Source organism: Desmodus rotundus, chromosome 5, assembly GCF_022682495.2.
Source record: "Desmodus rotundus isolate HL8 chromosome 5, HLdesRot8A.1, whole genome shotgun sequence".
In the NCBI taxonomy this organism is placed as follows: Eukaryota; Metazoa; Chordata; class Mammalia; order Chiroptera; family Phyllostomidae; genus Desmodus; species Desmodus rotundus.
The window spans coordinates 14913981-14938317 of NC_071391.1; the positions used below are offsets into that span (position 1 = coordinate 14913981).

At 52.5% G+C, this 24337-nt stretch overlaps 1 protein-coding gene across 8 annotated transcripts in view; it reads right to left on the minus strand.

Annotated features, from left to right (window-relative positions):
* The window catches only part of TSPAN18 (tetraspanin 18), a 163305-nt gene that overhangs the window by 63087 nt on the left and 75881 nt on the right, over nucleotides 1-24337 (minus strand). The window contains exon 1 of one of the 8 annotated variants that reach the window (XM_024559032.4): nucleotides 19786-19915. The exons of the other annotated variants lie outside the window; for them this stretch is intronic. The gene's annotated coding sequence lies outside the window, so the exon portion shown is untranslated. Of the gene's footprint in view, nucleotides 1-19785; nucleotides 19916-24337 lie in introns of those variants that run through there. 8 annotated transcript variants of the gene reach the window in all.

The window sequence follows — 24337 nt, forward strand, 5'->3', positions numbered from 1 at the left end:
TTCTGGAACAAGGTACAAGTGGTGGTTACACAACACTGTAAATGCCATTGAAGTGTTCACTTTAAAATGGCTCATTGAATGTTATGTGACTTTCACCTTGACTTGTATAAAAAGCATGGAGGAGCTGGCAGGGCGGCCATGGAACTCACCGAGGAGCAAAGAGCTGGTGAGGGAGGGAGCCCAGATTTGCACAGGGCCGGCTGCCTGGGGGGCGTGCCCTCGGCCTTTGTCCTCCGGTGCCTACTCTGTGCCTTCCCACCTCTAAGCCTTTGCCTCTGCTGGGAAGGCCCACTGTCCTCATTTCTTCTGTCACCACTCTACCCCTCTTCAAGGGCCTTGGTTAGAAGCCACCCTGTCCCCTGATCTCCTTGGTGTTCTCTCCACCCCGGAGCCCACACCCCTGTGCCCACCCCTCTACACACACAGCAAGCTCCCCCTTCTTCCTCGGCCAGACTTAGCTCTGCACAGGGCTTCCCTCCGCCCCCACTAGCCCGAGGGAATAATCACACTCCCAGGGTCCTTCTGAGGGTTAAATAATATAAATGTCTTCAGAGTCCTCAGTTCTGTGCTTGGCATGCAGTAAGCGCTCAATTAATGGTGGCTGTTAATGGGCTAGGACTGGATACTGCTGACTCCGCTCTGCCTCTCAGCACAAGCCTACCCCCAGCAGAACTGCTCAAATGCTTGCGGAATGGAAGCAGAGACAAAACCCCTGACAAGGGGACACTTTCCTACCTGTTTTCCTGCTGAGCAGGAAGCCTGACTTGGTTCAGAGTTTATAACAAATGCAACTCCATTTCCTCTCAGCGGTGTTGGCCCCACACACACCCAGGGACGGCTGTTTCTGTGGAATGTCTGGGGCTCCTTGGACCAGCCAGGCCCCAGCCGAGTCGTGGAGTTTTGCTGTATGACGCACCTCTACTGCCAGACTCCGCAGGTCAGGAAACATCGGAAGTTCTGGCCTCTCAGGAGATGGGGCCCTACCACATGCTTTCCCCTGTCAAATCACAGACCTACCCCCCAGATCCCAGCTGCCAGGGACATGGACATTCAGGAAGCAGACACCCACTGAACACCGGAGATGTATGTTGGGGGTGGGGACAGAGGTGGGAGAGGGAAGACCTATTAGCTTCAGTGGGAAGTGATTCAGGTTCTGCCACTTCCTGGCTCTGTGAAAGGCTGGAGAAGTTGTGTAACCCCTCTGATCCTCAGTTTTACCATCTGTCAAGTAGGATAATAGGAAGACCCATACCTCACAGGGCTGTTGTGGGGATTAAGGGAGATACTGTGTGCAAAGCGCTCAGCACAGTGCCTGGCACTAAGAGAAATTTCCATCAATGCCGCGATTATTGTTATTATTATTCCCACTTCACAGATGCGATAACTAAGGCTCAGGAAGGCCAGTAGGAGTCTGGGAAAGTCCCAGAATCCCTAAGCTGATAATGTATTCTGGTTATTACATGAGACACACCCAGGACAGCTAGTGCTGCTTTGGTGAACTGCCCCTGGGTCTGGCATCAGTGATGGCTTAGCCACTGGGTGGAAATGCCACAGGCCGCGCTAATTCACCCACTTCTCTGTGGTCTATGTGCCCTGGGGGTGTCAAGGGAGATAGCATGGAGGGTAGAAGAACACAGGGCTGAGAAGCAGAAGACTCACCCATTTCCTGGCCATGTGACCTAAGGTATGTCACAGATCCGGGCTTTTGTCCATGGGGTTCTCTGGTTTGGAATGCCATGCACTTCTCCCCCAATCTAATGAACTCCTATTCATCCTTCAAGACCCAATTCACATGTTGCCTCCTACGTGGAGCTTCCCATCTCTTCCAGGGCAAGGTGCCATGCTCCCACTGCAATTTCTCCACCTCTGCCACCTCCATGAGGACTGTATCTGGTTTCTGGTTTGTTCTCTGCAATGTCCACTGGACATGGTACCTGCCACATAGTAAAAACTCACTGAACGACAAATGAGTCTCTATTACTGCACCCTTGCATTGGATGTTGACCTGAGACATACATCTTACTGGACTTCGAATGTCCAAGCACAGGACTCATTCAACTGTGTCCCCCTGCGCTGTGCTGGGTCAGCCCTCGGGAAAAATCTGCAGGACGTGATCTCTCTAACAATGGTTGCCCTGCTTAATTACTTCATTGGCTGAAGCTAATGAATATGCATTAAGACAACAATTAGGAAGACACTTTATAAATCAAAGGAATTATATACATGTAAGATATTGGCATTAAGAATAATCCCAAACACCAGCCAGTGCCAACCTTTTCAATACACTTTTGGAAGCCCTTTTGAATCGGCAATGGAATGTAGCTGATGATGCCAAGAAATTCACTTCAAACAAAACAAGGCGGATAATTAGGAAGCTCTCACTCCAGGGAAGGCAAAGAGACAGAAACTTCCCCTATCACACACCTCTGCAGCTGTCGATGGTGGCTAAGGGGGCAGGGAGCAGGGGCCTGGGAACCTCCTCTCCTACTGACACTCAAAGCAGGAAGGGGGAGCTTTGGGACTAGAAACCAGCCCAGCTGCTTGCCAACTTGGAGATCTTGGGTGACTTCCTTAAACCCCTTATTGTCAGGTGGGGAGGGGGTGTGGAGAGACAGAGGGTGACAGTGTCCACCATGCTGAGGGGTGACGAGCGTTAAGCATCAATAAATGTTTATTCTCTTTCCTCTCAAACTATCTATCTTTGAACACGATGAAGACACTGAAAAAGCAAACCACAGACTGGGAGAAGTATTTGCAATATCTGTGAATGACAAACGACTCAAATCCAGTATATATAAAGAACTCCTACAAATCAGTAAGAAAACAACAACAACAAAAATCAATTGTGTTTAAAATTGGGCCAAAAGGGTACACTTCCCACAAGAAGATATCTAAATAGCCAATAAACCCATAATAAGGGGTTCCGCATCATTACTCAGCAGGGAAATGCAAATAAAAACCACAATGAAGCATCACTACAGAGCCATCAGTTGCCTGAAACTGAGCAGACGAATGATGCCAAGTGTGAGTGAGCCAGGGGAGCAACAACAACTTTCACACACGGCTGTCAGGACTGACCAACGGGACAACCATTCCCTCGGGCAGTGTCTGCTCAAGCTAAACCTTTGCCTATGCTACAGCAACTCGGCGTTTCTACTCCCAGTGACACATAGCCAAGAGCGGTGCCTGCGTATGCCCACCGAAGATGTGGGCCGGAACGCGTGATGCAGCTTCATTCATAAGCGCCCAAAAAGGGAAACGACCCAGTGTCCAGCCATGGAAGAGTGGATGCGTTGTCACATGTATCCATGCGATGGAGCATTACCCAGCCGTAGAAAAGAACAAACTACGGCTGTACACGGCGACATGGATGATGGGCCATGAAACCATTCTGTTGAGCTAAAGAAGCCAGACCTGGAGGAGTTCACGCTGTTGAATTCCATTTACATGAAGCTCAAGCTACAAGAACAGCTTGATGGTGGCAGACGCCAGAACAGTTAGCGGGGGTGGCGGGGTGGCGATGGGGATGGGAGGAGAGCGTTGACAGGGATGGGCACCGAGAGCCTTCTGGCCTGATGGACGGGAATGTTCTGTATTTTGATTGGTTACTCGGGGTGTAAAAAAATCATTGAGCTGTACGCTAGAGATGGATGCCCTTTACCATATATATGTTATTCCTAAACAGAAGTTTTAAAAGTTACTAGAGTGGAGAACTGTTTGGTTCGAACCATCTCTGAGGTCTACCAGCCCCGGAGAATGATTCTCGGGTTCTAGTGCTGGAATTCGGGAGCTTGTGCTCAGGTTAGCAGTTCTCTCTGCTTTCTCCTCATCTGGCAAGCCCCTCGTCTTGCTCGCTCTCCCTCTGTGACTTTATGAAAATCAGCCAGCCGCTCCTGGCCTCGCCATCTACTAAAAGACAGTCGTGCTGCCTGGACTCCCTGCTCCAGGCTCTGCTTTCCTCATCTGTGAAGTGGGGCCACGGCCTCCCGCCCGAACTGCAGGCTGTGTCATTGTCACTCAAGATCATTAACGGGGCATGCTCTGCACACGGGCAAGCAGCATGCAGCTGCACGGATGTTGAAATTGAAACTGAGCCCAAGATTGCTTTGCCCATCGGAGTCTGTGCCTGCCCCTCTGGGAGGCAGCCAAGGAGTGGAAAGAGCACCTTGTGGAGCCAGCCCGCCCTGGAATCCTGCTCCATCCCAGCTCAGAGCTGGGTGCCCTTGGGTGCACATGTTGATTCACTCCTTTGAACTCCAGTTTTCTCCTTTGCAAAGCAAGATGAATCATTCACTCACCCCAGGGCTGTTGGGAGCACTCAGGGAGATCACCTATGAAAAGGGTTTTATTCCTTCTAAAGCACCGTGCAAGTGTTGCTTCATCTTGTGGTGTCTTATGACATCTAGCTATTATAATCCCAGCTCTCCCTAAAGCGGGGGGAAGACACGTGGCCAGCTGAAACGGGCAAGGACAGCCAAGTCTGCCTCTCGCGCCCCCCCCCCCCCCCGACTCCCAGGTGACAGCACTGGCAAGTCCTCATGGAGCCCTCCTGTGTGCCAGAGACTGCAGAATGCCCTCTGCAAGCAGCCTCCTTCAGCTCCCAGAAATGACTTCTGCATCATTACCAGCCCCATTTTATAGGTGGATAAACTGAGCCTCAAGTAACCTTGCTCCAGGTTTTCTCCCTGTGAAGGACCTGGAGAAGGTAGCCCCTCTGTGTCCTGTGGAGCAAAGCCTAGGTTCACCTGTGGTAGCTGTGCATGCTGCAGGGGTCCTGGCTATGCTCCGGTCACTGCTCTGAGGGGGCTGAGGATGGGCCACCACTGAGCTGGCACCTGGGAGCGAGCATGCACCCAGGACAGGAGTCTGCTCTGGGCCCCAGAAATCAACAAATCCCGCTCACTTCAGCCTCCCTAGACAGACAGTCACTGGCTCGCCCTGCCCTTTGGCTGCTCCCTGCTGGCCAACGTGCCCCTGAGTCCTACATGGCCCCTGAACACCTCCCCCATGCCCATCACTCTGTCACTGCCCCCCAACTTCCTGTTGCATGCTTAGTCCTGGTGGTGCCAATCTTGGCTCCAGCAAGTAATTAGACAAGATGAAGGGGGCAGAGAGAAGGCAGGTAGGTGGTGGTGGTGATGAAGAGCTGGCAGAGAGACACCCCTGGGGCTGAGACTCCAGGGGATGGGGAGAGAGGACAGAGAGAGGGAGGCAGGCTAGATGAGAGGAGAAGACAGCAGAGGGGTTTGGATTTGAGACGAGATGGGCAGGGGAGACAGAGAGAAACGCAAAGCCACACAAGGAGACTCCAAGGGAGGGAAAGAGATGGAGGTGAGAGCTATGATTATTCCCATTTTTCAGATGAGGAAACCGAGGCCAGAAGTTCAACGATATGCCCCAGTTACAGAATGAGTAAGCAGCCACGTGGGATTTGAACCCTCACCAGCCTGACACCAATCCTGCGTGCCTAGCCTCTCTGTATGGCTCCCAACTCCTTGGAGACACGAGAAAAGGGAGGAAGGAGTGCTGGGGAGATGCATTTACTGAAGGACGATGGGTGAAAACTCCTTGTGGGGCCTTGGGTTTCATCAAAGCAGAAAAACAAAGGATTCATCATTTGCCAGTTCAGACACACACACACACACACACACACACAGTGTGATCTGAAACCCAACTGCTGGGCCTTTCCCTGGGGCTGCTGCTTCCCTTCCTGGAGAAGAAACCCATGGAGCCCGAGGGGTACAAGCAGGAAAGGGGCTAATGTTCAGTGTCCCAATGCCCCCGACCCCCAAGGGTCCTTTTGAAAGGGAGAGAAAAGAATTATAAAAAGCCCCCTCTTTGCTCCTAGCAACCTCAGGGCTCCTGCCTGGGCTAAGCCTTGGAAGCATAGCTGATCCCTGGGCCGCACGTGGCTGGGCAGAGGGGGCAGTAGTAATTAATCATCTCCTGGCTGCCACTATAAAGCCCGTTTCAAAGGGAAGCCGTGCCCACCTGCCTGTTATTTACCAGTGGGCTCTCCCTGGGTGGCTGACAGGCAAAGCAGCCTACTCTTCCAGGTGGGAGTGAGCACTTAATTGCCGATGATCAGGAATGGGGGGTGGGGGGTGTCTATTCCCCTGCGTGTCCCCAGATTGCAGAGACCCAGAGGGTCCATGTTGAGAGGAAGAAATCAAGGCCCAGGTGAGGTGCGTATCAAATCCAGCATCTGCACTGAGGCCAGAGGTGCAAGCACCTTCTCTGCTCCACAGCTTGGCCTGTCCGCTCCCAGTCCTGCCTCCCTGCTGGGCGGCTGGCATCCGCCAAACTCAGGAAGGGGAGTGACTGTTTCTTTCCACTTTCCTCCCCCCTACCCTCTTGGATCAATGGCCTTGAACACCCCAAGCTGCTCCATTGCAGGTAATTTGGCTCCTCTCTGCTTAGAATCTCTTGTCCTGAATTTTCACTCAGCTCACTCCCTCATTTCATTCAGGTCTCTGCTCAGACATCACCTCCTCCAAGAAGACTTCCTGGACCAGACTGTCTTGGGCAGCTCCCCACCCCTCCAGTCACTCCCTGAAGTCAGGCTTCACGAGGGCAGAGACTTCACTCACCATTTCCCCAGCACGGAGAACACTGCCCAGCGCTCAGTGGATGTCGGTGCACATTTGTGAATGAGTGGGTGAGTAAATGAACGGTCGAGACTCTCTGACTGCCCGCACTTTCCCAACAGGACCAAGAAGTGGTCGATGGGATACGCATGTAAGCACAATGATGTCCAGGTCTGAATCTGTGGGCCTGCTTGTCTCAAAGCCAAGTCCTTGGGTCAAGGGCCTTGGAATGTAACAAATGCTTGTCAACTCTAGTGAACCACGAAGTCCTGAGATCTTTCCTTTGGACCATGTCTTCAGTGTGAGTCCAGAGCTCCGAGACACATCATGTTTCGTCAGTTCTTAGCACAGGAGAGAGCCTTCCAGCAGGTCTGATGGGGCGGGACAGATTGGGATTCCCGCCCAATCTGTGGGAAGGTGGGAAAGACCTCCCCTGCTTTTCTGCTTTCTGTCCTCTAAGCCAGAGTTGAAGCCGGTGGCTGATGGACCATACCTCCACTGGCCTCATACAGCCACAGCACAGCGGCATTTTAAATACTTTAAAATTGTGAGCAATTTTAAATATTGAGTTGGCAATATTTAACAGTTAGGAAATATCTCTTTTAAAAACCTCAGTTTTTAACTTTTTTTTTTTACATTTCAGAAGTTATGAAAATACTGGAGCTAAAAAGTGGCTTCTCTCTTTAGATGAGATATGTGTTAAAGTTTATCACACTCCCCACTGCTCCCTGATGTCTCCCAGACAATAGAGTCATGGGTAATGCTTGTTACCATCAAGCCTGGGCTGCAGGTTTGTTGGTTTGTCACTCGGCCTGCTCACTATTCGCGTTAGCTGCCTGGCCCCATAGGAATCTGAGTGATCTCTAGTCTAAGCCCCCTCTTCCTTAGTTTTTCACCTGTACAGATGATCCTCCCTCCTAAAATCGAAGGAGACAATGAACATGAATGTGGCCAGACTATAGCTGGTACCTAATTGATGCGCAGTAAGTACTTTCCCTTCCCTTTCCTGTTCAGCTCAACCAACCCAACCGCTCATTCTCTAACTGGCAAATACATACTGAGGGACGCCTTGATGCCGAGTGCAGTGCAGTACACAGGGTGTGATGGCGAACACCCTGACGTGGTCTCGGCCCCCAGGGCACTCTCAGGCTATTTTAAATAAATAATCCAGCAAATAAATCTATGAACCCAGTTTGAAATATGTGCCATGAAAGCAATAAATACTGTAGAATGAGAGAGAAGAAGAAGGGCTCCCCAAGGAGGTGTGTTTGAGCTGGACACTGAGGAATGCGAGGGACCTGCCAGGTGCAGAGAGGGCTGGACAAGTGCTCTAACCAGAGGGCACAGCCTGTGCCCAGCCCCCAGGCAGGCAGGACAGGGCTGGCACTGATCTAGGAACTGAAATGAGGCCGGTGTGGATGGCGCAGGGTGGGCAGGGGGAGGGGGTGATGTGACCCGGCCAGCGGGGCAGAAGCGGACCATCAGAGGGGTGGGGGTATTTTTCTAAGAGCGGTGGGAACACAGAATGCCGGGAGAGGTATGGTTCATCCAAACTGCCTTTTGCAAAATGTCTGGGCTATAAAACAGCAATGAGATGCTGCTGCAGACATATGAAAACCCCCCAAATTCAAATTTATCAAAATCCGAAAAAACACAGCAATTCCAAGTGCTGGCAAGGATGTGGAGCAATAGGGACCCCCATTCATGGCCGGTAGAAATGCAGTCACTGTGGAAGACAGTTGTCAGTTCTTCCAAAACTGAACACACTCTTACTGTACGATCCGGCACTCGTGATCGCGGGTGCTGACCGAAATGAGCCAAGCGCGTGCTTCCGCACAAAGACCTGCGCGTGAGTGTCGGGAGCAGCTTATTCAGGATCACTGTTACCAAAAAGCTGGGACCCACGGCAATGTCCTTCAACAGGACTCACAGATGGAATAAACAAACGTGGTCATTCATGCAATGGAATACTATTCAGCAATAAAAGGAAACGAGTCACCAAGCCACAAAGAGACAGGCACGAACCTGAAGTGTACGTTGCTTAGTCAAAGAGACCAGTCAGAAAAGGCTGCACACTGACTGTAACTATAGAACATTCTGAAAAAGGCTAAACGATGGAGACGGTAAAAAGAGCCATGGTCACCGAGGCTGAGAGGGTGAAGGAGCGATAAACAGGCAGCGCACAGGGCATTTCAGGCCAGGGAAACTATTCGGTACTAAACAGTAACAACGGACGCAGTCAGTTCACATTTGTCAAGACCCACAAAGTGCAGGACACGAAGACGGAAACCTAACGTAGACTATGGACTTTAATTAGTAATAACCTATCCATACTGGCTCACCAACTGTAACAAATGTTCCACAATAATACACAATGTAAATAATAGGGGAAACCGTGTGTGTTGGCAGGGAAGTGTTTGAGAACTCTGCTTTCTAATCAAATCTTTTGTAAACATAAAACTGCTCTAAAAAATAAAGCCTATAAGTTAAAACATAAACCTATCTTTAAAAATTTCATAGAGACACTGGGTTAGCGGGAAGGGCCTGAGAGGAGATGGGGAGACCAGTTGTCCGGATAGGAGATCGTGAGGGAGCTGATGGAGAGAAGGGGGTGGATTCTTGCGTGATTTGGGAAGCAGACTGAATGGGACCTGGGATGGGCTGGATGTGGGGGGATGAAGGAGAGAGTCCAGGAGATTCCCTGGTAATGGCTTTGGACCTGGCGTAGACTGAGGCCCCATTCACTGCAGTCAGGCTGAAGAAAGGGAACTGGATGGAGGGGGCGGGAAGCTGTGACATCAGTAAGGAGATGGTGGGAAATCCAGCCCCTGACCATGCGGGTCTGGAGTTTCCCAGAAATTCAGGAATCTCCCCCTATGGAAGCAAACTCATGTTTGTCAACTCAATGTAGCCGGGCTATCCGGGGCCCCGCCTCAGCATGGCATTTTGGATGCACCCATGAAGCCCTACGAAGGCTTTGAGGACCTCATCCCTCGACAGCTGTGGAACCTGGGTCCCCAAGAAATCAGCATTGCCAAAGACCCTCCGGCCAGCCCATGGCAGGCAGGCATGGGGCTCCCACCTCTTTGCCATCTGCTTTGACAGGATTGCACTCTGCCCTTTTCTCACGTGCCCGTCTCCAGGTGTACCTCGCACACCTTCTCTCAAGCACACACGTGAGTCTCCTAACCAGAAAGGTACCTTCTGTAGTGCATCGAAACGTGGGAAAGGGCCCCTTGGGTGATATTCTAAACCACATGTGGCTGGACAGACCATGTTTTGAAAGGTGGATAATTTTAGCCTGAGCTCAGGCTGAGACAGTGATAGAGATAAACAAAGACGACAAAGCTGAACCTCCTCCTTTGCTCCAGCAGGAACATGCAGAGTGAAGACCCCAGGGGGGCAGGGGAGGCGAGGAAGGGGGGAAGCTATGGCCAAGGAAGGAGGAGCAGAAATTGGGACGGAATGGCGTGGGACACAAGCTGAGGGGAGAGGGGTCCGGGATGGGGATGGAAACAGAGCCAGGATGTCAGGAACCCATTCTTTCTAGATGTTGGCATTGTGGCCAGGTGACAGAGGCGGCGACAGACAGCAGAGTAAACTGATGCATCATAAATTCTCTTTCCTTGCTGTTTCCTGATTATTTTATCTCACATCCCCAGAGTACAGGCCTAGTTTTTGCCTCAGTTCTTTCCCCCGTTACTTTTCTTCAAGGAGCCCCATCCCCTGACTTCTGGGGATTCAGAGCGGAGAAGGTAGAGATATTTATATCTAATTCAGTTGTCCCACTCCATGTCTCCATTTCACAGATGAGGAGACTGAGGCCCGGGGGCAGGTAAGGGACTTCCAGAGTCACATGGTTTCAGTCTCAGAGCAGAGCCCACAGCTGGTTCTCACATGCGAAGTCACTGCTTCCTTCTTTCTCCCGCTCTGTCCCACCTCTGCCCCTCAACATGAGTTGCCATCAGAAGCCATTCAAGACAGGAGCCCTCCAAGGGTGAGGCCCCTCCTGAGCCCTCAAATCTTTTGGCAATGGTCTTGGTCTGTCTCTGGGCTTCCCACACGGGGATGCCTGTCGTGTGTTATGGACCATCAGGAACCTGAAAAAGCAACCCCAGAGCCTGGGGGTCACAGGATAGACCCAAGGTCAGATTATAGGAGCCAGTCTGGGAAACCATCAAGTGCACTGGAAAGGTGAGTGGAAGCAGTGACCTGGGACAGGACTATAGTGGCAGAGCTGGCTGGCTCCACCCACAGCTCCAGCCCAGCCCAGAGGGGCTGGTCACCCAGTCAGGGCCCTGGAGAACTGAAGGCTCCTGGTCCAGCCACAATGGGAGGCACCCAAGAATCCAAGTCTCCTCATGGGTGGTAGAAAGAACCTCCCAACCAAGTAAGGCTGTGGCCAGCTGGGCACAAGGTCATAAAGGTTAATGGGGGGTTGGGGGGGAAACAGGAACACAGGAGAAATGACATTATCCAGAGAATGAAACCACGCCCTTTCCCTAAACTCCCAGAGCAACTCCCTGCACTATGGCCGATTCAGGTTCTGCTCAGGGCACAAGCCCCTGCGTGCGTCTGGCCACAGCCCACATGGACAGGGAGAGGCAGACTCATGGCAGGAAGAACCCTGGCTTTGGGGTTTTGAATCCTGGCTCTACCACCTACTAGCTGTGTGACCTTGGGCAAGTTGCTTCACCACCCTGTGCCTGTTTCCTCATCTCCAGAAAGTGAGAGCAGATGAGATGTGTAAAGCCCTGGGCACAGGGCTGGCACCCGGCATGCTTGGAGGCTCATACGCGTGGTATGCCAGGCAGCAGATGCGCGGGCGATCTGAAGATGCCTGCTCATGGACTGAGGGGTGCAATCTGCCTTTTAGCTTTCCCTGTTCCAGGAAAGCCCTTTTTCTCTACTTTATCTTCCAAACTCTGTGGTGCAAAAAGGGTTTTATAGCCCCCATCCCACGCCATCTTTCCTCCAGTCTGTTAAGGTCGATTTTATCCTCGTTCAGTAAAGGATGGACAGGGAGGCAGAGAGGAGAGAAGCCCCTGACACAAGACCCCAGAGCTAGGCAGGCAGAGCAACAGCACACCCCGGGGTTTCTGAGGCCCCCTTGCCTGACGTGACCTGTGCTACAGGATGTGTGAGCAAGTACCCAACTCTAACATACTGAGACAAAATCAAGCCCAGCAGGCGCTCTGTCGTGTACACTGGGGAAGTTGGAGACTCCGTGAAACAACGGCTTTCTCAGAGCACACAGGCCCCAGGTGATGTGGGAACCCAGACCACCCTCCCCCACACATTTCTATCAGGCTCAAATGCGGACCCAGAGACCTTAAACAGGACAGCCAGACCCCGAGTCCTTTCCCCACTCAAGTCCATCAGCAGGCCCCCACAGCAGGGGATTCCACTCCACTGGAGCACGGCACATCAGGCAAGACCCGACTTGTACTAGGAGAGGTCCAGCCCGGTGCCTGAGAACCTGAGAGGGCACTGCAGTCACGCAGACCCGGGCTCCCACCCAGCTGCCCACTTCCCAGGGATGTGAACTGGGCCAGTTACTTAACCGGGATGGGCCTCAGTCCCCTCATCTGTAAAATGGGGATGAAAGTCTGCCCTTCCCCATAGGGGTCCTGAGGATTAAAGGATCACTGGTTATCCGTAAAAGCTAAAAACAACAGTTCCCCGCACATGGAAGGTGCTGGATAAATGTCAGCCCCCCTACCCGATGGCCTCTGAGTCCTTTGAGTCAGTAGAGATTGTTTTAAAAAGAAAAACACAGGGAACTCTTGGACCACTTTTGATATTCAAGGAGCATCTAGAACACGCCTGGCCTCCCAGCCCTGGGCCCTGCCTGACCAATCCCCCAAAAGGTCGTCAACCTCCCCGTCCTTAGCCAGGCTTCTAAACCTTGCACACACAACACTGTTTTTCCGGTCACCCTGAACTGGGAGAGTCTGTTTGCAATCTGTGTCCAGGACTGCAGAAGGGTTTGTTGAGAAGCGGGGTGGGCAGATTTTCTTTCTATTCCCAGCACCAGGCCAGGCCGAGCCAATAAATGTCGGTGGCCTGAATGAATGGATGATAGCAGTGTCCCTGTGGAAGCATCAGACATGTCTGTCCTTGCACAAGCCTCTCCTGAAATGGAATAATTATCTCAACCATAACAGCGCAATAAAAAAATGGGCACGGGCCCTGTGAGTGCAGGAAACCCAGCCCATGTTTATGCTGAAGCCTCCTCTTGGCTGGGGTATGAGGAGCTGGGCCTCAAGAATCCCAGGCACAGATCCTTGGGCCCAGGGCTTTATCTCCACGCTTTCTCCTTCCTCCCATTGTCCTGCCTGGCTTCCCACAGCCCCAGGCCAAGGGCCCAGCTTTGTTTGCAGGTCACAGAGTGGCCCTGGCTGCCCCAAGATGCAAGGTACAGCAGAATAGCCGTTCCCCTCCTGGGGACACATTCCTTTTAAATCTGTCCCAGGTACCCTCCCCCTCATGGCTTTGTTTCCTGAGAGGCTTTGAGGCCACCACATCCCCTCTCCCTGCCCCCAACCCAGACGACTGGTAATCAGAGGCCCCCAAAGAGAAGGAAGGCAACAAATTACCATTCTAAGTGCATGCCCAGGACCAGCAACGTGGAATGCTAAACTATGTCAGTTAGGAGGGGCATGAAATGAGAGGTGTCAGCGCCCCCCTCCCTGGCAGAGGGGAAAACCTTGGAGGGAAGATGCAAAAGCACGGGGAGCCTAGAGATTTCTTAGAACTCAGTGGAGCTCAAAACTCAAAGGCTTTAGCTCCAAACCCCCAACGGTGACTGCGAGGCAGGTCTTAACAATGAGGGAAGACTTTTGAAATGGAATAATTATCTCAACATTAACAGCACACACACGCACAGAACCCAGCATGGGCCTGTGAGTGCTGGAGCTGGGGGGTGGGGTGGCCAAGACCAAGCCATGTGCTTTAACTGATTTACGGCAGCTGGCCACAGAGCAGAACTCCAGTATCTGTTCTCCGAAAAAACAATCCCCGTGGATCCTGGTGTGCCCGTGTGAGCGGGACAGAAAAACCCAACTCCAAGTGGACAGCTTCTTTCTCCTTCTCTTCTTCTCCCTCCTCCAGCTACTCGACTCCAAAGAGCTTGTCTGTTTCAGAGAGTGATGTAAAGTGCTGACGACAAAAATACCTCACAGCAATATCAACTCTGTTCACTTTGGTCTTAAACCTACATCAAGACCTTTCATTTCTGAGGATGCGACCAAGGGAGAGTTGACGGGGATACGGGGATGCTCACAGCAACAGCTCCCATTCATTCGGCTAATCCTCACGTGACTCAGGGAGGGTTTTTACAAAGACTCAGAAAGATCAGAAAGCTGCCCGATGTCACACAGCTAGTGGGTGAAAGAGTGAGTACTTGAGCTCAGCTCCACTGCTTGTGCCAACCCCATTCTTTTAATCTCCTAAACGGGTCGGGCAACACTTAATATTATGCAGCTGGGAAAACGGAGGCTCAGGTGAATGACTTCTCTCTCCTTAGCCCTCAGGAGCAGGGTCTTCGTCTTTATTTGGGGTCTGACATTTTCCAGAGCTAGACTGTGTCTCCTCAGGCTGCTGCGCAGTGCTCTTCCGACACTGAAAGGGGTTGGAATTCCAGTGCAGAGGAGGGCGGCTGCTCCCCAGCACTCATACTCCCTCCACTTCCAGAGTGAAGAGTTGTTGCTGGGAAGGGGCTGCCCAGCCAGGAACTACATGTCCCAGCCTCCTGTGCACATATGTGACCATGTGATATGTTTCCACCAATGGGAGTGGGAGTGATGTGGGTACTTCCAGACTAATGTGATGAGGTAGTGGATGAGCCCTCGGTACCTTATCTTTCTCCTTCCATGGTAACCTTAGAAGCCACATATTGAAGAGGGAAGGAACTAGGGGTGTGGAAAGCTGCCCCCACTTTCACTGAACTGTTGCTGAGTGAGAAATAAATGTGCACTGGGTTAAGCTGGGGAGATCAGAATTTAGCACGCACAGCACACGGCACTGCCTTGACCCACACACTAGTCTTGGGCTCTCAATTATTACCGACCACCTCACCCACAGCCACTCTTGGGGATGCTGGGAAAGATCCTGGCAACGCTGAGACCTCCGATAGAACTTCGTGAATTCAGGAAACATTTACAGAGCACCTCCTCTACCTGGCCCCGTCTCATCAACACGTAAAGGTTCTCCTGTGTCTACATCGCTTTGCTGCCACCACATGCACAGTGGTGACCCTGTCTCTTTCCTGCCCTCCTCAGCCAGACTTCTCAAAGGAGTTGTCTGCCCCTCTGGTTCCATTTCTACAGCTTCCACTCACTTCTCAACCCCTCCAGTCTGGCCTCCCTCCGCAAACATCCCGAAAGAAACGGACCCAGCAAAGGTCATCTTTTCTCCATTACAGTCATGGCTTGGAGCATCGGACTCCTCGGAACGCCAGCTCCTGTATCTCATGGCCTCACCGTTCAAGGGCACAGCTGTCCACATGGCCTGTCAATGCCACTGACTCCTTCTGACCCTCACTACTATCTCGAGGGATCATTCGGCTCATTTTTAGAAATTTCTGTGGACATCTACTGTGTGCCAAACAGTGTTCAAGGAGAGGAAGAGGAGGCAAGAAGAAACAGTCCCTACTCCTGAGAAGGAAACGGAGGCTCGGAGAAGCTAAGTATCTAAAATAACAGCTGACAAGTAGTGGGGGAAAATACAATTTAAAAAAAGAGGAAAAAAATAAAATAAATCACAGCTGATTGGTGACATCTTGCTCACTGACTCAACAGACAGGAATCATCTGGAGAAGATGATCAATGAAAATGATGTTCTTTAAAAGGTTAAAACCTCATTATGAGCCTACCTCAGAATTCCCATATGGGGACAAAGAAAAGAAATAAGAATTCCAAGTTCATCTTCTCTTCTACCTTATTTTATTATCTGTAATGTCTAATTCAAAGCCAACTGCTCTCAGTAATCCCCAATGGGACCTAAGGCATGCCTTGGTCTTAAGTTTAGCTGCATGCAAAATAGTTCAATATCATATTAGTCTAAACCATTTGACCTTAAAAAAGGTTACATCCCCTCTCTGTGCTTCAGGCTCCCCTTGTGTACAACGAAAGGGTTAAATTAGGTGGCTGCTCGGGCTCCTTGCGTCCTCATTGTCTGTAACTCTAGGATATTCTTACTTGCTTATCAGACATCGGAAGTGGCCTCACGTGTCCACCTGGCCCTGGTGATAAGCTCACATTTTGTTGAGTGCTTATGTGGTGTGTGACAAGACTGAGTCATTTATCTTTCGCAACAGCCCTACAAAGCAGGTGCTATTGTTTTCCAGATGAGAATATCAAGGGGCAGAAGTTTTAAGTAATCTGCCCAAGGATGCAGGGCAAGTGGCTGAACCGGGATTTGAACCCTAGCAGGCTAGTTCCCCAGTGCTATGTTGCTACCACCCACAGTCTCATCTGTCTACAAGAGGCTTCGTCCACAGCTCCTGAGGAGTAGACAGTGGACTGCATGATCCCCTGCCTACTGGCCACAGCTGATTGATCCAGGGAGGACATCTGTGCTCGTTCAGGGCAGCCAACCCCTTGACCTTTAGAGTGTAAGGTATGGCCTGGGGTGGAAGGCATTCAGACTTGCACAGGGAGGCTCAGAAGGCACAGCCAGTTGGTGTGGGGAATGGAACTGAAACCTACGAGGGCTCAGCGTCCACTCACCAGATGGTTAAGGTCCAGATAAATTAGCAGAACACGCTCGTCAAAGCAGAGCCAGCAATAAGCCATCCTGAGAGAGCCTGACCACGGAGAGATTTCTTCAGATGGTTTTCGGGTTCCAGAAGCTCAGAGATGCCCCCATTTTTGTCCCTTGGATTTCCTTGAGCCCTGAGTGTATCTTGACAGCAACAGGCCTTGAGTGGCACCAGTGCAGGTGGCCCTCTGTCCCCTGTAGTCCTAAGGAGCCTGTGGAAACCAGAACCTCTGGGCAAATCGATTCCCTGCCTCCTTGCCAGATACCTCACAGGGTCTGACTGCACCCTTACAGAACCAATATGCTCCCAACAAGTCAGCCATTGGCTCGGGCTGTGGACACTCCTGTAATATAGAGATCTGTGCTGTCACAATATTTACTGTGATAGGATTTGGTAAACAGAGCATTGGTGTGAGAGACAGTCTGTATAAAAGCGGGGGGGGGGGGGGAGAGGGAGAGAAAAGAGGTTTCAAAAAAACCCCTTCTCAGATCAAGAAAATGGAAAAAGCAGAGTGCATAACAGAGGGGAGAAAAGTCAATTAAATCATGATAATTACTTCCACTACCATGCCCAAGAGCAGCGTGAGCGTCTATTAATTAGGATTTCCATGTTGACTGTGGCCGGTTGACTTCAAGGAGGCTGCCAGTGTGCTCAGTAATAACGCTCTCCTGGAGAGCAAACTGTGAAAATATTTTCACCCTGGCAATTAGCAGTTTTAAAGACACACACACACACACACTCGCACACACAGAGTCAGGTTCCGTGGGCCCCTGTGATTGGCATTAAATGCAACAGTCTCTGCAGTCCCCACCCCCACCCTGCAGAAGTCAAGATACCCCAACCCCATCCTTATAATTACCTGCTCCTCTCGGGTCTCTAATTAGCACAAAGAGGCTCGTCAGGGTGCAAATTCCTACACAAAAGCACATAACAGGAGCCTGCGGGAAGCAGAAGGGTATCCTGTCCAGGCCCCCCGCCACTGGCAAGACGGGCCCAACCCATTCAAGGGCCTGTCTCAAGGCAACGTGGAAGGAAGGAGGTTCAGAACAAGCTGACTCCATCCTCAGAACCAGATTCATATCTAGAAACCAGAAACATCGATGGCTTAGATACCAGTGAATATGCTACACAATCCATGAAACCTCAATCTAAGAAGGCGATGTTCCTTGTTCAGACAGTCAAGGGCCCACAGCGTTTGCTCAAGACGGGCCTATCAGGCCGGGCTCTGGAATGCCGGGCTTGGGAGTGGTGCACGAGATCACCTAGCAAATGGGGAGGTGGAGGCTCAGGGAAGTCAGGCTGTGGGCTTTTGGCAACAGGGCCAAGGCTCAGGCCCAGGCCTCTTGAGCCCCAGCTGGGGGTTCTTCGAGTTTTCGTATAGGCCATTCTAGGACACTTAGAAAATATGTGGTTTTATATATGTGATTTTACCTATTATAATATCAGTATAATAACTATTGCTACATAGTATCTGGCACACGAAAGAAGGTCGAGAGATAAATAACAGCTCATTCCTCCTCCCTCCCCCTGCAAGGGTAAGAGGCAGATGTTGGCTGCTGCGTTTCTGAGCCCTGGGGCATCAGCGGGAGGCAGGTAAGGCAGTGGGATGGCAACGGGGAGCGGGCGCTCCAGCTCTGCCAGGAGTGAAGCCAGCGCTGGCCTCCTCTCTTGCTTTTCAGGAGAGAAGCAGGAGGACAAACATGGGACACTAGGCCAGCCACCCCTCACCAAAGCCTGTGCCACTCTCCCCGCCTGTCCTCCTGATCAGCTGGAAACAGAACCCAGGCGAGGAGCTGGAGTGGGGGCCCTGATGAGTGTTCCCTGGTCCAGCGGAGCCAGGAAATCCTCTGGCCTCAGGGGCCCCAAGCTCTCCCTGGCCTCTGAGCTGGGGGCGGCAGAAGGTCAGGGTCAGGGCCCAGGAGGGAAGGATATATAGAAATAGCGTCCCCTGCACAGGCAGGGCGGCACTGGCACGGCTCCGGAGGAAACGGGCTTTCCTGTCGCTCACCGTCAGTTCTGCAGGGCCAAGTTAAACAACGAGGACTTGCCCACATCACCATCCAGCAGAGGCAAAATGTGGACATCCGGACTCACAGGCTGATGCTCCCTTCCCCCCTCGCCTAATAAATGTTTAAGGCCAAAAAGAACAGATCTTAGCACTCAGCGTGGAAAGGATCAGAGGTCTGCGGACAGACCTGACCTGCCAGCTTTCCGGATGGGTGGGCTCAGCTATGGGACTCTCCTCTCTGGCCTCAGGCACCCCAGCTACAAAGTAGGAATAAGGGCAGGTACCTCTGGGGACCACCGTCGGGCTGTATGTAAGCAACACCACACTGTCCTGGGCCACAGTGGCTAAGGGTTTGGACCCACGGTCAGGTGGCCTGGACTTCAGCTTCCAGGGCCTCACTTCCCCAACTGTGGAGCAGATGGGGTGGGGAACGGCCACCTCATGGGGGCTGCCCCTGACGCACTTTGCTTTGCACCTGGCACGTGGTATTGCTCTGTGAGTATGAGCAGTGGTTGCTATACGAGTCCTTCTGCACCTCGGGGATAGCCTGAGTTAGATCCCAAGTACTCCCTCCCCGTAACAGAACTACCCATCCTTACCCTTGCCAAGACCTCATATGGGCAGTGACCACCCACCCTTTGACCTTGGGCCTGACCATGAGGCTGGCTTTGATCAATGAGATGTCAGAGCGAAGGCATGGATGTTCCTGCATGTCCCTAGGGGGGCCCTCTTGTGCTCTGGTCAACTGTTGTGAGAAGAACATGTCTGAGTAGCTACCGTCCCAGAATAAATGCACAGAGCTGAATCGAGGCCCCAGCAGCTGCTGGTGCAAGACGGACAAGAGGCCCAGGGAGCAGACTCCAACCCAATCTGCACCTGGACCTGGAGTCCGGGCCAGCCCAGCCCAGTGGCAGTCCACCCCATAGCCCTTGAAGATAAATGTTGCTTTAAGCCACAGAGATTTGGGGGGTTTTGCTATGTGGCATTATTTTGGTGGCAGCATAAATCCCATTTTACTATGAGAAAGAAAGGCTATGTGACCTGCTCAAGCTCATCAGGGCTGACACCCAAGGCAGCCCCCAGGGCATGCCCTCAGCAACCGCTCCAGCACACTGGCTTAGCATGCTCACCAAGGACTAAGCAAGCAGGCCCAAGCACCTGCCCCTCAGGTCTCACACTTCGGAGAGGGGGCCTTCACTAGGGTAGCCCCGTCAGACTGCCTGGACCAATAACCACAGCGCTATAACAGAGCCTAGCCAGACACAGGATCCCTTGCCCTAAAGGTCACCCTGGCCTGGGCCTGGGCTCTCTGCTTTATCTCCCTCTTGTGCACCCTTTCAGGGGCAGACTGAGGTGAAGTGGGGAAAGAGGGAAAGCAAACAGCAGTCGGAAGGGAGAGCTGCCAGGCTCCTGCTGGGCCAGCCTACCTCCTGCTCCTGGACAGTGGGCAGCTTGGGATCCACATCCTTGCAGTGAACCTACACGCACTTGCAGCGGGAGAGAGGATTCGCTGGAGATGGCAGGCTCCAGGGGAACAGGAAGGGACAGGAGAAGTCAGCACTCTGCTAGGGCAGTCTCCACGCCTCCCCGGAGCTGGCAGCTGTCCCGGCAGGAAGAACTTGGGCTTTGCAGTGAGATGGGTTCCAGGTCTGGTTCTGCCCCTTGCCCGCTTCATGGCCAGAAGTAGGCTCTCCAGGCCTCAAAACCCAACACCTGGAGTGCAGAGAAGACTTAAAGCCCCACCCCCATGGTTGCTATGAGGACCTCATGAGTCATGAGCACTGGGCCGGCGTAAACTCTAGGGCAGTGTAACATGTCAGCTCTGATTATGCTCTGAGGTTAGTCTGTGCCAGGGGCGCCCACTGCACTCCATTCTGGTGAACCAGAGGGGACATACAGATGTTGAAGACAGGAAGGAGCACAGACATGTCCAATGTGGTCTTTAGTCATGTGATCCAGGAATGGCAAGCAGGTGGCATATGTGCAACTGCCTTTGATTCTCACCTGTGGCAGATATCACCAATCGGTTTCAGCATCTTTGATGATCAACCCGCAAGGGACCTCAGCATCCTCTCAGCCCAGTGTCCTGGCAGACACCGTCACTGGTCTGAATCGGCACTAATGGGAAAACCTATTTATCTTCCTAGTCTAGACTAACGGTCTTGTTTTACAGAGGAGAAGCCCAGAGTGGTCAGCAGACTTGCCCCAGTCCCACAGGAAGGCACGACAGTAACTCAGGTCTCTAGATTCTGGTGCTTTCTTTACCTCGCCAGCTTTTGTCACCCCGATGTGGATTTTGTTTTCTGAACACCCTAGGGGAGAGGAAGGGACTGGTCTTCCCTGTCCCCTTAGGCCCTGACTTGTGCAGCTTGGCAAGACCCTCCATTTTCTGCTGTACCCTCCCTCCCCGGTTTTCTCTGCTCCAGCCATCTAGCCTTCCTTATGTCCCTGGAACCTGCAGTGTTGTTCCTACCTTGGTGCCTTTGCTAGCCCCTCTGCCTCCTAATGCCCCCTGGCTGGTGGGCTCTCAAGCTCCACTCTCCACTGCCTTTCCTTAAAGGAGTCTTCCCTGGTCACATGATCTGAAGTGGCTCCACCCCTCAGCCCCATTGTTCTGCTCCACTGTCTCCTTTAATTGCCTTTAGTGTACTCCCTACAACCCGGGTTTATCTAAGGCATGTATTTATCACCATGGCATCTGCAGGGCCTAGAACAACACCCAGCATCGAGTAGGTGCTCAAGGAATATTTATTCAGTGCATTTCGTCAGTCCACAAACACCCAGATCCCCCTTTACACACACACACACACACACACACACACACACACACACACGCACGCACGCACGCAGGAGTGGGAGGTGCCGCCTCAGCTGGGCAGGCCCACAGACCCCTGCCCGAACTCAGAGGGCGCCCCTCAAAGCCAGAGGGCCAGCCAGTAGTGGTGCTGTGGAATGAGACCTCTGGCCTCTTCAGTCTCAGTCATCTTCTGGGGATGGGGACAGGTTTATTCGGTCCCTTGGTTTTAGATCAGAGATGGGTTGAGAAGACACTGAGATGATGGGAAAGATGCTCTCAGGCCCCAGTTCACCCAACCCCGTACCGGATCATGTGTCAGGCCAGCAGCCCCGCAGGAGTGCCCACTCCACATCACAGGCCGGAGTACAGGAGGGCAGACCTCCAGGGGGAGGGCAGACCTCCAGGGGGAGGCCTCTGGCGCCCCAGCTGCACGCCTGCCAAGCGCCTACTGAGCTCTCAGGGCCTGGACTTTCTCCCTGAGGGCCGGTAGCTCAAGCCTCTGTGCTTGCTCTTGCCCCTCCCCTCACCCCTCCTCACTCACCACCACCAGCTGCCACTCTGGAACCTTCCTGGTGCTGCTCCCTCACACGACACCCATTTCCACTTCAAAACCTTGGCTCTTGCCATTTCCTCTGTCTGTAATGTTTTCTGCCAGCCCTTTGCATGGCCAGGTTCTTCTGATGGCTCAGGTCCTCACACAAATACCACTTCCTCAAAGGGACATGGACCAGGCCTCACTGTCGCTCTCTCACGTTACCCTGTCTTACATCCTCGCATCGCTTTCACTCTGTAAAAGCATCTTATTTATTTGCGTTATTTAGTTTTTCTTTTATCTGTCTGCCCTCAGATTTTGAAGCCCATCAGGCTCTGTCCTGCAGGCCGTGTCCAGTCATTTTTCCATGTAGCGGGTCTACTACAGGGGCTAGTGAGCTACTGACGAATGGATCCCCGTGGGATCCAGGCCCCCCGGACAGAATTTCTCTCTGAAACCCCGGGGCGAACACGGGCATGGCATGCGGCATTGGGCAGACACTTCTCAAGTGTCATTCAATGAATGAGCTTCCGGCTTTCAGGGACTCAGTTCCTACATCTGTAAGATGAGGCACCGGGATAAGTGTGGCCGGAAACCTCCTGAAGGGGTTCCCACCTGCTGCTTTGGCGGCAGCGGGTTTTAAATAAGCAAATGAGTGAACGCAAGATTAGGTAGAGTTTTCATGAAGCTGAGCAACCCCCCCCCACCCTCCGCGTAGAGCTCTGTCCTTCCTATTTCGTGTGAGGAGGGGACAAATTTTCTTTGTTGCAATAATGGTGCTGGGAGAGGGTAGCTGTCTTTTTTTAACGTCCTTATTCTGCAACAGGAAGAGGTTGTCAACCAGATGCAGATGTCTCTCCTGATTTTTTTTTAGAAAAAAATTTTATTGGTAAAGGAAATGAAGTCGGGGACCCTCCGCCTGGAGCTCTGCTGACGTGCCACAAACAACGAGGCCCTTTCCACCACACAATGAAGAATTAAACCGCCTGGGGACTCCTTCTTTGCTTTTGTCTGTTTTCTATTTGGGGCTTCCTTTGAAAAAGTGGTTTTGCAGCTCTATAAAGTTTGACGCCCTCTGAAGGCTCCATCTCCAAGGGCCCGTTTTCCCAGGGTCTCGGTGCCCTGGACTCCTCTTTCCGCATCAGGGGAGTTGCCCCGACTTCTCTCCAGGTCTGGTTGTGCTCGCCTCCCGGGACATCAGCGATGGGCTGATGGATCCGCCGGCCCCAGGAGGGCTCTGCCCAGCCCACTGCGACCCTGCACGGTGGTCTGCCAGTCCTCTGTCCTCTGGCCACACACTCCTTACGAGGCAGGTTTTGTGCAAAATAAAATAAAATAAATAACAGCCCTTGAGGCGTATTTGCCATGCATGCGTCTGGGGCTCTGCTGCGGGGAGTGGTTGTGCCACCCCCATTACAGCCTCGTTCAGAAACACCCAGTGTCTTATTCAAGGTCACACAGCAAAGAAAGGCGCAAAGCCCGTTCTTAGGTCTTCCTCCCAGCAGCACCTGCTAAGTGGAAATTTCAAGAGCCCTTCGGCAACCTGTCCAGAACCCGAGAAACATCAGCCTGTCTCCAACTTACTCGCACTGCCCACAAACGCCGCGAGCTGCGCACCGAGGCTGTGCCAGGCACTTTAGCCCATTATCTTAACCCACAAATGCAAGCTTGTGCTACGGTGCCCACTTTGCCTTGTGGAAACTGAGGCTCGGAGAGGGTCTGTCAGTTGCCGGTGACTCCACAGGGGTCAGTGTGGCCACACTGGGATCAGGGCTGCCTCTGCTCTAAGCGCAGCCTCTTCCTTTGTGTCTGTCCCCAAGTTGTGGCCAGACACAAAGCCTGGGTGCCTGCCCACAGGCATTCAGCTGGCCTTTCTCTGCTTGGGGTCATGTCTCCAAAAGCAGCCTGGCTGAGCTCCTGCCTTGCAGAAAAAGGAAGCCCTGGGCTGCTGAGGCCAGGACAGACTTGGCAGGGCTGGAGGAAATCTGGGGCTTGGAGGCGGAGAACCCTCAGGGCTGCGCTGTGGGAGTTAGGGAGCTGAGCAGAGGGGGCCAGCAGCTCCTGCGAGGTGAGGGACCTGTTGGGCATCTGAAGGGCAGGCCTCATGGGGGGGAGGGAGCTACACAGAGAGTTACACAGCTGTGCTCTGTCACTTAATAATTAACTCTCACACACACAGAGGATTTGTCTCTGTCATGGAGCAAAATAAGCAATTTGTGCCCTTTTGTGTGCCCCGTGTGTGGGTGTGCGTGGGTGTGTACATCAGAAACAGAAAAGGCCCATCTCCTGGAGGAAGGAAGGAAGGACATAGCAACAACAATCACAGAACTAAGCCCCTAATGCACACCAGGCGCCTCGCTAAGCGCATTATAAGCTCGAGCTCATTTCATGATTACTGAAACCTCATGAGGGAGCTGGGGCCCAGAGAGGTTAAGTGATCTTGTCCTAGGTCACACAGCCAGGAAGTAGCCACGTTGGAATTTGAACCCAGGCCCGTAGATCTTCAAAGTCCATGCTCTTAGCTCTGGGTAAGGCTGCCCCAGCCTGAAGGCCTACCTGGCAAAGACCGGGGAGGCTTGTTTTGATTAATCACTGAGAGTGGAGTCCCCCCAGGTGCAGCATGGAGACAGGCCAATGGCCATACATGACA